This window comes from Chlorocebus sabaeus, chromosome 8 (assembly GCF_047675955.1).
Source record: "Chlorocebus sabaeus isolate Y175 chromosome 8, mChlSab1.0.hap1, whole genome shotgun sequence".
Taxonomy (NCBI): Eukaryota; Metazoa; Chordata; class Mammalia; order Primates; family Cercopithecidae; genus Chlorocebus; species Chlorocebus sabaeus.
Window position 1 is genome coordinate 29,885,371 of NC_132911.1, and position 12,612 is coordinate 29,897,982.

The following is a 12,612-nucleotide window of genomic DNA, read 5'->3' on the forward strand; positions in this document are numbered from 1 at the left end:
GCGGATAGAAACGGGTAGAATATTTTTTCTCTCTAGCTCATCTCTTTGCTTTTCTCTGAAGCGTGTGCTTCATTCTTTTGTCTTTCTCAGTTTAGCCACTTTCTCTGCTTCTCTGGCCACCTCACTGTTTCCAGAGGTTGAGGCACCAGCCCAGAAAAACTGAGCAGCTTCCCAGTCCCAATTCTCAATTTCCCAGGGGAGAGGACCTGAGGCCACCTTGGAGCAGGTGTTCACCTCTGGTCCAGTCAGCAATAGGCAAGAGCAGAGAGTACCCTGTAATATCAGCATGGCTGCCAGGGCCCTAACCCAGTGCAGCTGGTGGCAGTTCCCAGAGAATGAGGAACTGTGAGTTTTGCCCACACCTGAAAAAGTGTTGACCATAACTGAGCAGCGGAAGAATTGTTATAAAGTTTGGAATTAGCCAGTAGGCAATAGTTTTGTTAGGGTATAATTTTCACAGCTGCTTTTCAAGAGTTCAGAAACTCTTAAATATAAAATGGAATATCATGTGTCTGCTTATATGTGTAAATCTGGGAACATCTTTACAGACCACCTAATCCAACCCTCCTTTATTTAAACCAGTGATGAAACTGGAACTCGGTGGGCAAAGTGACATGCCCAAGGTCACACAGCAAATTAGCTGAAAAGATGAACAGATGAAATTGTTTCTTTCTCTCTTTTCTTCTGAGATAGCATCTCACTCTGTTGTGCAGGCTGAGTGCGGTGGTGTGATTTTGGCTCACTGCAGCCTTAATCTTCCGGGCTTAAGCTAGTCTTCTGCCTTAGCCTCCCAAGTGGCTGGGACTATAGGCACATGTCAGCACACTCACCTAATTTTAAAAAATGTTTTGTGAGCTGGGCGTGGTGGCTCACGCCTGCAATCCCAGCACTTTGGGAGGCCAAGGCGGGTGGATCACCTGAGGTTAGGAATTCGAGACCAGCCTGGACAACATGGCGAAACCCCAACTCTAATAAAAATACAAAAAAAAAAAAACTAGCTGGGCATGGTGGCACACGCCTATAATCCCAGCTGCTTGGGAGGCTGAGGTAGAAGAAAACTTGAACCCGAGAGGTGGAGATTGCAGTGAGCCAAGATTGCACAGTTGCACTCCAGCCTGGGTGACAGAGCAAGACTCTGTCTCAAAAAAAAAAAAAAAAAAAAGTTTTGTGAAGATGGGGTCTCACTATGTTGCCCAGGCTGGCCTTGAACTCCTGGACACAAGTGATCCTCTGCCTTGGCCTCCCAAAGTGCTGGGATTACAGGCATGAGCCACCACACCCAGCCAAACAATGAAATTAGAACATGTATCTGACTATGTTCTTTTTACCGTACCAAGTTTCTCCATGTAATCTGGAAGTATCAATCAGCACTGAGTCCAAGAAGCAGAACTGCTAAGTGTGATGCAGATAGAACAAGGTATTTCTTGTAGGGATTCAACTCGAGACAGCTATAAAGCAGTCTCAGTCTGGCTGTTTCTCCTGTGCCTGGTGCCAAGCTCAAAGTCACAGGGCAGGGGATGGGAAGGAAAGGGGAACACAAATTGGGAGAAAGGCAGGCAGCTGGACCTCTGTCTGTGTCTCACTAGCATCCACGTCAGCCCCTTCCCATCTCAGAGCCTCCAACTCCGGGCCCACAGACTATCTGCAGGAGAAGTTGCTGTCTTGCCCGGAGCCATAGTTGTACCAGGCCCAGGATTCAGAAAAGCTGAAGGAAGTGATCCCGTGGGAACTGGGGCTTTAGGCCAGATTGCTTCCCACACCAACAATGGACCCATGGCGTCTGCTAAAACCTGACCTACCTGGACTTTCTGAGACAAAAACACAGGTGCTGCTGAGCTTCCATGATCCAAATCTCATGCAAATTCCTCCTGTGGCCAACCCTAACCAGAAACGTATAAGAAAGGGAATGACAGGAGCCTAGTTCAGCCCAGCTGAGTTGGCACCACAAAGCCACCCCCAACAAAACTGATGCTGTATGGGTGGTGGCGGTGCTACCTTCCCTTCCCAGTGCTGGGACTGCGGCTGCTCCTTGCCTACCCCTTCCCGGAGTCCAGCCACCTCTTCCCAACTCCCTTGTTCCTGCTCACACCAGCACAGCGGCTGTCGGCAAGTAAATCTGTGACTTAAGTCAGTGTCCAACTGGGAAATGAGGTGCCCAACGACAGCCTCTGTGGGCACCCTCATTTCCTAGAAGCTATTCTCTGAGAAGCACCCTATCTTCACTGGGGTTCATGAAAGGGAAGCATTTCTTTCCTTGGTGGATGGGGAGAGATTCTCCCCTCATTATGAGCCCAGAGCCCCACCCCAGTGTTCTCTAATAGAATCCACAGTGAGGAGGGTGATGGTAGCAGAGCCCGTTCTTCCACTTCTTGGTAAGCTGTGAGGAATGCTTCTAGTTCCCAGTTATTAGCAACTTCTCATGGTATCAGCAACTCTTGTCCTCAGCTTTCAGCCTCAGCCACAATTCCAGTCTGATGGGAAAAATCCTATTTCACATCTTGTTTCATAGTTCTCCCTTGGAACTTCCCAGCCCCTATAACTCCTGTGGTTAGGAACCATAATTAGGGGTATGCTTTTTTTTTTTCTTTTTCTTTTTTGTTTTTTTTTTTTGAGACAGAGTCTCACTCTGTCACCCAGGCTGGAGTGCAGTGGCACGATCTCAGCTCACTGCAGCCTCCGCCTCCCAGGTTCAAGCGATTCTTTTGCCTTAGCCTCCCAAGTAGCTGGGATTACAGGCACACACCACCATGCCCAGCTAATTTTGTATTTTTAGTAGAGACAGGGTTTCACCATGTTGGCCAGGCTGGTCTTGAACTCCTGGCCTCAAGTGATCCACCCACCTTGGCCTCCCAAAGTGCTGGGATTAAAGACGTGAGCCACCGCACCCAGAAGTGAAGTGTTTTTTATCTGAGAAGGTGATGTACAGGAAAACAGCTGAGTTGACTGTGAAACCCAGCTTTCCCCCCAACTTGTGTCATCTCAAAGCAGTGGGCATAAATAGAAAAACTGGATGTCTAAGGCAGGTACACGTACAGGATGTAAAGAAGGGAACAGAGCAGCGAGAGACTTTTGCTGAAATGACTGGACTCAATGCGAGCATCCCGGTTACTTGATGGCAGAGACAGAACCATGGATAGGCAGACAGAAACAATTATCTTTGAGCCCCCATGTGGACCAGGCACCTACTGCTTTCCTCTGATTATGGAGAAAGAAAAGCAGAAAGCTTTCTAATTAGGTGTTTATCAGAACAACCTATGATTCCCTAGGAAAGGGAATCTCTAGCCAAGCGCTCTGGAGATGGTTTGTCTATGTCTGGGGCTGGGGTTCAAGGCTATGGCAAGCTATGATGGCACCACTGCACTCCAGCCTGGGTGACAGAGCAAGACTCTGTCTCTCTACAATAATTTTTTTTTTTTTTTTTTGAGATGGAGTTTCACTCTTTATGCCCAGGCTGGAGTGCAATGGCACGATCTCAGCTCACCGCAACCTCCGCCTCCCAAGTTCAAGCGATTCTCCTGCCTCAACCTCCTGAGTAGCTGGGATTACAGGCATGCGCCACCCACCTGGCTAATTTTGTAGTTTTAGTAGAGACGGGGTTTCTCCATGTTGGTCAGACTGGTCTCGATCTCCTGACCTCAGTTCTGCCTGCCTCGGCTCCCAAAGTTCTGGGATTATAAGTGTGAGCCACCACGCCCAGCCTAAAATATATATATATATATATATTTTTTTTTTTTTTAAGGAAGCTGATTTCTTTTTCTCTCTGCCTTCTTTGGTCTCACCTTCATCCTAAACTGACTTCCCACATACAGATAAAAATAGTTCTATAGTAGCTCCACACTTCATATCTATTCACTACACCATCTAGAACAGTGCCCTCCAGAGAAACACAATGTAAGCTGTCTTCGTCCATCTTGTGGCGGCTATAACACAGTACTACAGACTGGGAAATTGATAAAGAGCAGAAATTTATTTTCTGACAGTTCTGTAGGCTGGGAGGTCTCAGAACAAGGCGCTGCTAGGTTCCGTTGTATAGTGAAGATGGCCTTCTCCAAAGGGGAGGAACACGGAGTCCTCATCGGGCAGAGGCAGAACAGAGCAACCTAACGAGCTAACTAAACCCTCCTCTTAAAGGAGGGTGAAGCTTCTTTTAAAAGGGCCTTAATCCCACAAATAAGGAGACTTTCTGGCCTAATCACTTTTTTTTTTTTTCTTTTTTGAGACAGAGTCTCGCTGTTGCCCAGGCTGGAGTATAGTGGTACAATCTCGGCTCACTGCAACCTCCGCCTCCTGGGTTCAAGCAGTTCTCCTGCTTCAGCCTCCGCAGTAGCTGGGCTTACAGGCATGTGCCACCACACCTGGCTAATTGTTTTGTATTTTTTCAGTAGAGGCACAGTTTTGCCATGTTGGCCAGGCTGGTCTTGAACTCCTGACCTCAAGTGATCCGCCCTCCTCAGCCTTCCAAGTGCTGGGATTACAGGTGGGAGCCACAGTGCCCGACCCCTGATCACTTCTTAAAGAGCCCAACTCTTTTTTTTTTTTTTTTTTTTTGAGATGGAGTCTCGCTCTGTCACCCAGGCTGGAGTGCAGTGGCCGGATCTCAGCTCACTGCAAGCTCCGCCTCCCGGGTTCACGCCACTCTCCTGCCTCAGCCTCCCGAGTACCTGGGACTACAGGCGCCCGCCACCTCGCCCGGCTAGTTTTTTGTATTTTTTTAGTAGAGACAGGCTTTCACCGTGTTAGCCAGGATGGAGAGCCCAACTCTTAACACTATCACATTGGTAACACCTTAGTTTTGGAGGGGGCACATTCAAACCATAGCATAAGCCCTGTGTGTGATGTTAAATTTTCTAATAGTCACATTCTTGAAAAGTAAGAAGATGTAGTCCCAGTTACTGAAGAGGCTGAGGCAGGAGAATCGCTTGAGCCCAGGAGGCAGAGGTTGCAGTGAGCCGGGATCGTGCCACGGCGCTCCAGCCTGGGTGAGAGAGATTCTGTCTCAGGAAAAAAAAAAAAAAAGTAAGAAGGTAAAATTAATCCTAAAAATACCTTTTATTTAACCCAATGTATATAAAATATTATTTCAATGTATAATCAATATAAAAATTAATGAGATATTTTACATTCCTTTTCTTTTGTACCAAGTCTTCAAAATTCAGTGTGGGCCAGGCACAGTGGCTCACACCTATAATCCCAGCAATTTGGGAGGCCGAGGCAGGAGGATTGCTTTAGCGCAGGAGTTGGAGACTACAGAGTGAGACTGCATCTCTACAGCAAATAATACAATAAATTAGAAAGGCATGGTGGTGCATGCCTGTAGTTCCAGCTACTCAGGAGGTTGAGGCAGGAGATTCACTTGAGCCTGAGAAACTGAGGATGCAGTGAGCTGTGATCATGCCATTATACTCCAGCCTAGCTGGCAGAGCAAAGCACTGTCCCCTCCCCCTCCAAAAAATTCAGTATGTGTTTTATGCGTGCAGGTCATCTTGATTCACGCTGCTCACATTTTGTTTTTTTTTTTTTTTTTTGAGATGGAGTCTCACTCTGTCACCCAGGTTGGAGTGTAGTGGCATGATCTCGGCCCACTACAATCTTTGCCTCCCAGATTCAAGCGATTCTCCTGCCTCAGTCTCCGAAGTAACTGGGATTACAAGTGCCCACCACTAAGCCTGGTTCATTTCTGTATTATTATTATTTTTTTAGTAGAGACGAGGTTTCACCATGTTGACCAGGCTGATCTCGAACTCCTGACCTCAGGTGATGTGCCCACCTCAGCCTCCCAAAGTGCTGAGATTACAGGGGTGAGCTACCATGCCTGGCCCACAGTGCCCACATTTTAAGTGCTCAATAGCCTCATGTGGCTGTTTGCTACTGTCCTGGACAGCTCAGGTCTAGAGAAAGAAGGAACGTGGTTCTGTCCCCACACTCTCAGCTAGAGTTCACATTCACTCTGATTGGAGCGGGTTAGGCTACGTGCCCGTGACTATGCCAGCGAATCTTTACCGGGCTCCGGCTCTATGTCTGTGACTTTACACCAGTGACCTTAGCCGCAGGTATGGATTGTGCCAATCAGCTAAAGTTGGGTATCACTTTGGTATGCAGAATTATGTCTCCTTCCAAAGATACTCATGTCCCAATTTCTAGAATCCATGAACACATTTGGCTGCATGACAGAGGACAAGGAAAGTTACAGATTGAATTAAACTTGCTCATCAGCTGATCTTGAGATGAGGAGATTATCCTGGATCATCTTGGTGAGCCCACAGTCTTCATAAGGGTCCTTAGAAGTGGGAGGCAGAAGAGAAAGAACCAGAGGGATGGCAGAGTGTGTGAGACACGGCTGCACGCTACTGGCTTTGGAGACAGAGAAAGGGGCCCCGAGCCAAGGAATGCAGACGACCTCTAGAGGATGCAAAAGTCCAGGAAGAGGATTCTCCCCCAGAGCCTCCAGAGGAAACACAGCCCAGCTGGCTCCGTGACTTTAGCGCAGAGAGACCTGTGTTGGCCTTTTAACCTCCAGAACTGCAAGATAATAACTGTGTGTTGTTTGAAGTCACTAAATTTGTGGTGATTTGTTACAGCAGCCTTAGGAAACTAAATCAATGACCCATTCCTGGGGTGCATGTATTCCATGGATAATGAATAGAAATCCCCATTCTTAATTGAAAGATTTTTTATGGTAAAAGTGGTTTTTAGTTCCAAGAGCTTGGTTTTAAGTGTCAAAAGGAAATCATTAAGGAATCATAAAATTAAGGTCATAAACAGGCTGAAGAGAGAATAGATACCCTATACCCGGGGAGGCCAGATAATGGTTTTCTAGGCTAGGGGAAGAGAGCTAGGCAACAAAGGAGTAAGATGCTGCCTATCTCTTAATGGGGTCCTTGCACCCTGCTATACTTTCATGCTCAAAACCTGGGAAGTGAGAACAATAGAATCTCATGTATATTCAGCGGAATCTGAAAGTAGAGGAGTCTTTTGCTCCCCCCAACCTCTTTTTTTTGAGACAAAGTCTGGCTCTGTCACCCAGACTGGAGTGCAGTGGTGCATTCATAGCTCACTGCAACCTTAACCTCCTGGGCTCAAGTGGTCCTGGATCACAGCTGTAAAACACACTGCAGTCCCTGACACACCACATCCTGGTCTTTGTGTTGCATAAAATAATAGAATGGTAAGTGATATGGTTTTGCTCTGTGGCCCCACCCAAATCTCATTTTGAATTGTAATCCCCAGGTGTTTTGAGAGAGACCAGGTGGAAAGTGATTGGATTATGAGGGCGGTTTCCCCCATGCTGTTCTCGTGATAGTGAGTGAATTCTCATGAGATCCGAAGGTTTTATAAATGGTAGTTTCTTCTGTGCTGACAAATGCACTTCTCTCTCCTACTGCCTTGTGAAGAAGGTCTGCTTCCCCTTTGCCTTCTGCCATGATTGTAAGTTTCCTGAGGCCACCCCAGTCATGTGGAACTGGAGTCAATTAAACTTCTTTCCTTTATACATTACCCAGTCTTGGGTAGTACCTTCATTTTGTTTTTTTATTTTTTTGAGACAGAGTCTCACTCTGTTGCCCAGGCTGGAGTGTAGTGGCACAATCTTGGCTCACTGCAACCTCTGCCTCCCAGGTTTAAGCGATTCTCCTACCTCAGCCTCACAAGTAGCTGGGATAACAGGTGACTGCCACCACACCTGGCTAATTTTTGTATTTGTAGTAGAGACAGAGTTTCACCATGTTGGCCAGGCTGGTCTCGAACTTCTGATCTCAAGTGATCCGCCCACCTCGGCCTCCCAAAGTGCTGGGATTACAGGCATGAGCCAGCATACTTGGCCTCAGGTAGTATCTTTAGAGCAGTGTCAGAACTGACTAATACAGTAAGGGATTGAGAAAACCTGAGAGGTCGTGTAGTCCAAACCCCTCCTTTTACATGGAGGTAAGGAGGTTCAGGTGTGAAGCATCTGCTGAATGTGACACTAATGATGGATGAGGGAGTGTAGACACAGAGCTTGGTAATCCAAATGCCTATAGAGGGGTGCCTTCTGGCTGCCTTGCCAACAGAACACTCAGGTTAATATGAGTCAATACTTATCAATGAAAACCCTGTAACGTATTTATATTACGTTCCCTGTCTAGATCCAGTCAAATGGATCTTTTCTTCTAGTGCAGTCTTGCAGGGACACAGGGTCACCTTCTAAACATTAATTCTCACATCTCAGAGGAGTGTCAGGGTATCATTTGTTTCTTTTCAGGAGGTGTCCTTGAAGACCAACCTGAGATCTTTCATAAACATCTTGGTTTCTGACAAAATGTCAGCACAGCTTCCTAACTCTCTTCCCTACCATTTCTGGTCTCTTCTGACTTAACAATAGCTCCAGATCTTGGGCCATATTATCTGTAGTCTTCCAGTACTGGAGTCTTGTAGACCTTATAATACTTCCTAGTTCAGAGCCTCATGAAATCTAGCATTTTTTCCCCTCTGTGTTCACAATGGACTTTTGTTCTCTTGGTTTCTCACATGGAGCTGGGGGAGGGGGGCACTCTGCTGCCTCTTCCCCAGACTCTGCAGTGGAACTGACAACCCCTGGGCCATCGTTGGATCCTCAGAGTTTTGACCCTAGGAAGCCTCATGGAAGCTATTAAAGTAAGTTTACGAGAGAAAAAGTTTATGTATATGTTCATGTACATGTCATACATACATATGCACATACAGAGAGAATAGAGACCCAGTAAAATGTAAAATGTTCTCATCTTAGGGGGACTGAAAAATATGTGAGTGTGCATGTGTGTGTATACATGTATATATAGATCAAGACGTAGAATATTTCCAGCCTCCCAAACTGCTTCCTTTTGCCCCACCCCCACCCCCACCCCCCAGTCAATGCCCTCATTCAGGAGCTCCTGCCTGGAGCTCTATCACTGACATTTGTTTGGCCTGTCCTTGGAGCTCATCTGAACGAAACCCTACAGCATATGCACTTCTGTGTGGCTTCTTTGCCTCCACATCATTTCCATGAGCTTCATTCATGTTGTTAGATTATAGTTTACAGTTTACCACTTTCTCCCAGGAGTTAAAAAATTGCAAAAAACTCCAAGTAATTAAAGATGTGATTTTTTTGATAATCAGGATATTCGGTATTTATATTTACCACATTTGGTCCTAAATATGCATAATTGCCTTAAGGATATGACCAGAAGAAAAATCGCAAACACAGACATCTTACTAATTAGCAGGCAAGTAAGACAAGGTTCAATCTCACTAGTAATCCAGGAAGTACAAGCTGAAAGAAAATGCCATTTAAGTATTTTAAGTAATTAAAATTATTTTTTGTTTGTTTGAGACAGGGTTTCACTCTGTCACCCAGGCTGGGGTGCAGTGGCATGATCTCAGCTCACTGCAACCTCCGGCTCCTGGGTTCAAGCAATTCTCTTGCCTCAGCCTCCTGAGTAGCTGGGATTACAGGCATGTGCCACCACGTCTGGCTAATTTTCATTATTTTTAGTAGAGATAGGATTTTGCCATGTTGGCCAGGCTGGTCTCGAACTCCTGACCTCAAGTGATCCACCCGCCTCAGCCTCCCAAAGTGCTGGTATTTCAGGCGTGAGCCACCATGCCTGGCCTAAAATTATTTTTTACATGAAAATATTTGATGCTAGCAAAAGTTCAATAAAATGGGAACTTTCAAATTCTTAAGGAATGAAATTCAAGAGCCTTTAAAAATCTTCATTCCCCTTTAACATTTCCCTGATTGTGACTCTAAAGTAAGGAAATAATTTTAAAGATAGAAAAGAGCTTTTGAACAAAGATGCTCATCCAGTATTCTAAATAGTAAGAAAAGTAAGAAACCACCTAAATATCCAGCACTTGGGGGAATAATTATAAAAGGTGCAGTAAGTTCACCAGTACAATATTATATTGTCTTAAAAGACTGGCAATGATCACATCTAATTAGTTGGAGGGCAAAGACTGAGAAAGTTGTAGAAAGTTAGCAAGTTGGCTGGACATAATGGCTCATGCTTTTAATCCCAAAAGAGGCCACTTTGGGAGGCCAAAATGGGAGGATTGCTTGAGCCCAGGGGTTTGAGGCTGCAGTGAGCTATGATCACACCACAGCACTCCGGCCTGGATGACAGAGCAAAACCTTGTCTTGAAAGAAAGAAAGAAAAAGAAAAGAATGCAAGTCTCCCTTCAAACCTGCTGAGTAGGATTCACTGTTTTGTTACACATACTATTACAAAGCTGGAATTCAGAGATTTATCATCCAACAATGGTTTTATTAAACTATTTTTTAATTTAAAAATGAAAAGTTTGTACTTTGGTAGAAGAATACATGTAAATTTATCTCAGTTCCTAGCATATTTCCTGATCAAAGTAGGTGATAATAATTATTGTAGTTATGACTAATATTCATTATTCAGGCACAAGCCATCGCACCTGGCTATTTATTTAGAGACGTGGTCTCGATATGTTGCCCAGGCTGGTCTCGAACTCCTGGACTCAGCCTCCCGAGTAGCTGGGATTACAGCTGCATGCTATCGTGTTGCTTTATTTTAATGCTGAGTGCTGACTACATGGGGAAAGGCTTTAAGTGCTTTGCATGATCTCATTTTGCAAATCCCACCCATACACTGCATTTCAGTCCATTTTTCTCCCAGGCATTGCACCTGTGAGTTGGGTACAATGCCACTGTGAAATGGTGATGTCTGAGTTATAGTTTAGGGATGCTAGCAGCTGAGTTCCAGGTTTTGATGCAATGAAGAGAAGAAAACTGCACACAGAAACCAGGGAAGTGGGTTTCCACCGTCCAGCCCGGTTTACCCATGGGACAGGCGCTATAGGAGCCCAGATTCCCAGACACCTGTGGAAAGGGGCCATGCTGCACTGGGGCTCCTATCTGGCATGGACCCTGCCATCTGAACATCAGCTAAGAAGTGCCCGCTGCATATGGCAGGCTGAGCCCCCTAAGAGTACAGTCACAAGGACAGGAATTACAGGAAGGCCAGGTCTATCTGTTTGTGTGGTTTCTCTGCACAACAGATCAGCGAGCGTGGAAACTCTAAAGCCCTGGGAGGTAAAGGGTGTGCAAATTCTTCCACTGGAATTGCCCATTTACAAGTTCTTCCCCGCAGCCCCCCACACAGACAAACCTGCGGCTTCAAGACCTGTGGATTCACCCAGGTTTGCCCCCTTTCAAACCAAACCAGGACAAAGAATTCTGTCTACTTGGTCCTACTTCTTTTTTTTTTTTTTTTTAAATACATTTCACAAAGCTGGTTCTCTGCTTAAAGCTACTGGGTTCATCACAAAAAAGACCAACTTTAATGAGTCCTGCTTCTTGGGAAAGACCCTGGCAGTGATTTCTGCTGTCCTCTCAAGGGTGTGGTGGATCTCGTTCAACTTATTCAGCAAAGTGCTGGGCCTCTGAATGGCACAGGCTTTAGAAAAACCCAGCTGAGGGAGGCTGAGGCAGGAGAATCGCTGGAACCTGGTAGGTGGAGGTTGTAGTGAGCCGAGATCGCACCACTGTACTCCAGCCTGGGCGACAGAGCGAGACGCCATCTCAAAAAAAAAAAAAAAAAGGAAAACCCAGCTGAGAACTCTATGTAGAAATCTGAAATAAGAGGCATTGACCTCTTTTTAATTCTTTTTAAAATAGTTTCGAAGCTAAATACTCCTAGAATTGTAAAGAAAAAGGGTTCCTAGTGCATTCCTCTTCACTTCTAATTCTCCTCCTTTTTGTTTTTTTTTTCCTGCTATTTGCTCCTTTAAAAAAAAAAACTCTTCTATTTTTCTTTTTCTTTTTCTTTTTCTTTTATTCCCCTTCCAATTTCATATTGACAATATGGCAGCATTCAAGAACACAGCTCTGCGGTCAGGCAGTATGTCAGTTAGCCATTGCCACAAGAATCCTGCATAAAAAGCCACCCCCAAACTCAGTGTCTTTTTTCTTCTCCTTTGAGTCAGAATCTCACTCGGTGGCCCAGGCTGGAGTGCAGTGGTGCGATCTCAGCTCACTGCAACCTCTGCCTCCCGCCTCCTGGGCTCAAGTGATTCTGGTGCCACAGCTTCCTGAGTAGCTGGGATTACAGGCACCCTTCACCACACCCAGCTAATTTTTGTATTTTTAGTAGAGACAGAGTTTCTCCATGTTGGCCAGGCTGGTCTCAAATTCCTGACCTCAAGTGATCTACCTGCCTTGGCCTCCCAAAGTGCTGGGATTACAGGCATGAGTCACCATGCCCGGCCTTACTCCTTATTTTTAAAATACAAGCATATCCAGTTGTCTGAATATTTCAAGCTCTCTCAGTATTTCAGTTTTCAATATCTTTCTCGTATGGAAGATGAAGACCTAGAGTGTTTCATCTGCACCAGCTCCCACCAACACTCCTCCTCTCACAGATTTTGATTAAATCAGTATGTAGGGTTTCCATTATTCTAACCGTCAGTTTCATTCAGGGTTGGCAGAACCAGCGAGAGAGAACTCCTCTGTGTCTTGTTCCGTGCTTTTTGCCCTTTTGCATCACTTTGCTTTGTTTAACTGATTTTGGGGGCATAACCATCTTCCATTTTCTCTGTAAGTCAATCCCGTCCCCTCCAAAGCCCCGACTGTGCCCATTCTGCAGAGTC